A 4,525-nucleotide genomic window follows, 5' to 3' on the forward strand; every position below is an offset into this window, starting at 1 on the left:
TATGATCATTGAAGCTTTTAAGACTTTGTTGTTATGTTTTATTAAAGTTGTTTTAAGACTTTGTATCTTGTTTATTGAGTATGTTTTAAGACTTTGACTTTGTCTTTGTTTATTGAGTCTTTTTTTTTTTTTTTTTTTTTTAACAAGTTGATGTAATACTTGAAAATGTGTGTGTGTGTGTGTGTAATCTAGCCCTGATGTAATACTTGAAAATGTGTGTGTGTGTGTGTGTAATCTAGCCCTCTAATTTTAGCCACATCGCCTGCTAGAGATGACTACCTGCTAGGTTCACAAAGGACCAAAATCTAGATTTATGGTGTACATTACAATGTGACAATGAGTAAAGTTACGTGCTTATAAGGTTAGTCTTTCATATGTAAGCAATTCATAAAATGCAACAATTTGGTATGCTTAATTTGATATAAATAATCATTCACAAGATGCATACTTTCTAATTCAGCTAAACTATATCGTGCATATGGCATAACCATAATGAAAATGCATCAAACAGAGAAAGTTAAGTGAGGCAAAACCCAGACTATGGAAAGATTTTTTATTCAGAAATATCTGATAAAGCAACCAAACTTCCCTCGTCACATGGAAATGTTGAAGGAGCACATCAGAGTTCCTGTGAGAAATGGGGAAAGTGGAATTCACTTGATGTCCTTTGTATGAAATGTTTAATGGACACAATCTTTATTCAAATCACCTGATTACATCGGGTTTGTAAAATACATGTGTCTACAAAAGGAAAGACATAGCATCATATATATTGCTTTACTAAAATTCAGTTTCTCAGGCTGTTGGGTATTCTTTTTGCTCCGAATTTCAGTGATTTGGAATCGACTTGAATAGAAATATTGAAAAAGTTAAGAGAGCTATCTCAATATATCTATTCTGGTTAATTTCAACCAAATTCCTTTGCATCAGTAAAATCCAATATCTGAGGCTGCACTAACCCTGACAAACAAATTTTGATATAACTGCAGCAAGAAACTATTAAGCTCTCAAAATTCCAAGAGACAAGATATGAGTCTTGATGGAGTCGAACCATCATCTTCTGGAAACAAATCCAAATGCTCTTCCCATTTTGAGCTAAAGACTCACCTAAGAAACTTGAATTCCCATCACTAGTACCTAGATTATTTTCATTACTTCTCACTGATTCCCTATCTTGATTTCCCAATTCCTTCATATTTCTTTCTAATCATTAGTAATTGTCTCTTCTGAATCTTCATGCCAATTGACCAAAGACTTTTCTGGAAACAAATCCAAATGCTCTTCCTTTTATTTTTTTTGGGGGTAAAAGTGTGATACATCTTGGATAATACTGAACTCATCCTTGATGGCGATGAATTATGGAAAGGAATCACAAGATAAGGGTAAGAAAAAACCAAAAATAAAAGCATCCGACTACTCACACATAATGAAAACTGTCTGGAATAACATATGTACTTCAACAATCAACAATGTTGATGGAGACAAAAGGACAAGAAAGATTAACCGAAAAACATCACAAGTAACTAACATAAAATGAAAATAATCCTGGATCAATGGAACAGAATAGAAAATGCAGAAGAATCATAACCGTAAATGCAAGTATAAGCACAACTGCATTCATAAACTAAAGCCAGCAAACTCATCTGAGTCCATTTGTGACCCCAAGCCTGAAAGTATGTTCAACTACTGCCTACCTGTCAGTTATACTTTACCTAGTCGAAATAATTGATCTTCATAGTCCTACTGATAAGTCCAAACCACTAAGGCACAACAAACTTGACAAAGTTATAACTCCAATAAATCACTCTCCAAGAGAATCCAGAAACAGCTTAAATTTCGGTTGAAACTTGAATGAATGCCTTCATCAGAACATGGATGGGAGTTTTATGGGGGGAAAAACAATAAACCTTGAAGCTTACTGGCTGAGCAAATTACTAAAATATATTTTCATAGTTCATTAGCCCTTTTTAATCCAATGTGAACTACAAATTCACATCACAATGTTTTAATCTTCAGAGAAGCCAACAGAGTCAAAAGAGCTGAATACAAACAGCAAAACTCAAAATTCTCTCTTTGTCTTCTCCTTATTCATAGAACGGAAAACATTCACTTCCAGGACTAGTTGATCGACAAAAATAATACATACTGAGCATAAAATCCCTTGTCAGACTAAAGAAATTGGGAAGATACGACAACCCGAACCACAAATGGAAAAGAAGAAAATAAAAGAAAAAAAAATCCAGCAATTTGTCTCACCAGAGATGGTTGATGAACAATCATTTTCCTGCATAGCGATGCGGTATTAGCGCTACTGAAACATTGACGATAAGCTCCAGCAAGAGGATTTGGTGGCTAATTGTCACTGGAACTGGCATTCCGTCCAACACATTTGCTTCCCTCCATTTGCTTCTTGCCACTTACATTCTGTTGCTTTGCAAATTAAGTGGAAGTATAGAAACAACCTGAATCAACTAAATGAAGAGGAAATCAACTTTCTAACTTTTAGGAATTTAGACAAGAATTGAATAGGAATTGAGTTTAGCTAGAACATGATTATTTCATTGTGCATGCCTAATAGTTCATAAGTGACTAGTTGCTAAGTGGTGAAGAAGAGACCTTCTGAAGCATTGCTTTCCAACTGAAGTTGAAATCCTTTGGGGTTAAGGAAATGTGGGAAGGGAAACAGAGAAAGACCTGAAGGACAAAAGCTAGAAAAATGCCAGAAATCGTTCTTTAAGAGCATTACCAAATGCACTCCTAGCAATTCCCAAGTAAATATGCAGTTCCTAATTCAATAGCACTACCTTTCCGTTGTCAGCTTGAATTTGAACTTAAAAGGTGGACATATACATGGTTACCTAATCTCCGGTCCAAGGGATGCATGTCCCCAAATTTTAATACCAGTCCATAGAACATGCCATTCCCCAAAACAGAAAATTGAATTATACAGATGGAATCCCTCGATCCTCAGCTGCCCGAAGCCTCAGAGTTATCCTCATCTATGGCTGAATGGTCCTCAGAAACAGGTGAAGCCATATCTCTGTTGAAGTTGTAGAATATGTTTCATCATTGTTATCAGATTCAAATGCTGGGCCTTCATCTAGGCATTCAACTTGCTCACAATCGCCTGGACTATTAGATAGATGCTGGAAATACTTGGAACTATCAGCCTCAAGCACAAGAGTAGTTGGTTTTTCCTTCTTAAGGACGTTGAATGCAATCCCCTTTTGTATACTTTCTGTTTGCAATATATCTCCTTCACCTTGCATGATGCTAGTAGTGGATGGTGGACATCTACGATTGTTGACATCCCATTGGTTAAACTTGTTGTTCCCGGAGTTCCCATCTGGTGTTGTTCCCCTTGGACTCTGATAGTATTGATCCTCCTTCCCTGCTGTCTGGAAAACAACAGAGTTGCGAAACTCGGCATCAACATCCAAATTTTGGATGAAGTCAGTGTACTTGTTTTCTAAAGTAGTCCTCATCAAAGGACCACCAGATCTTGTCCAGGGATTGAGTTCCACACGCTCTGATTCTCTCACTTTCATCATTCATGTTGTGTTTGACACGGAAGTTCCTAGCTGAACTCCCCTCCTGTATTGCCACCAACACCTTGGTTAGATGAACACGACACATCTGAAAGAGTATCTTCTTCAAGACACCCTGTTGAGTTCTCTCTTGCAAGGCAGTTCCATGAGGGAATCCATTTAGGAGCATTAAACTTAACCGTACTGCTTATTCCATTGGAAGCAGCAGCAGCCCTCTCAGCACTCCTTTCAGGTTTACATCTGTGGTTGAGAATTGCCACACACTCATCCAATGCAAGTTCAATGCCACAGTTGGCCTTTATGGCAGCAAGCTTCTCCCAAGTGCACCTCCTGCCCTGGTTCATAGCCTTCTGAAGCTCCATGTATGACTGAAAGTGAAAGAGAAATATAATCAAAAGAAGCTTATTTTTCATCACTAAAGTTCCTTGTGGGTTTTTGGGATGGAACCAAGAGATGACAGGCATCACATAGCCCTTCAATTGGTAGAGAATACTCTGCAGAAATTGGAAGATCAGCTTCCCACTTGTGACAAAGACTTGGAAAATAACAACCAAAACCAATGGTCCTACCAATGATTGTACAAGGACCAATGGCGAACTGATGGACTCTAGCGGCATTACTAATATCCATTATCTTGGGGAAAAGAAATGAACTGGCTCACTACGGTAAATGATTAGCCAGAGAAAGAAAGAAACCTGGGGATAATGGAAAGAACAGAGACCCAATCCCAAAAAACACAGACCTAGATTTCCAGCATATTAGTGATGGTATAGGCATAACGCATGTGACTTTTCTTTTCTTTTGAGGCATAACGCATGGTTTTTACAATATCTTTTGGTTTGATTTCTTGTACTACCTATTTAAAGCATGAAGAACACAACAACATAGGTATTTTGCTAAAAAAAACCAATGAATAGTTATAATTCAAGTGTTAGTATACATGAGAGGTTCTGAGAAATACAAATTTTGTAAAATTG

This window comes from Hakea prostrata, chromosome 8, assembly GCF_041222555.1.
Source record: "Hakea prostrata isolate BN-2017 chromosome 8, UWA_Hpros_2, whole genome shotgun sequence".
NCBI classification, from domain to species: domain Eukaryota; kingdom Viridiplantae; phylum Streptophyta; class Magnoliopsida; order Proteales; family Proteaceae; genus Hakea; species Hakea prostrata.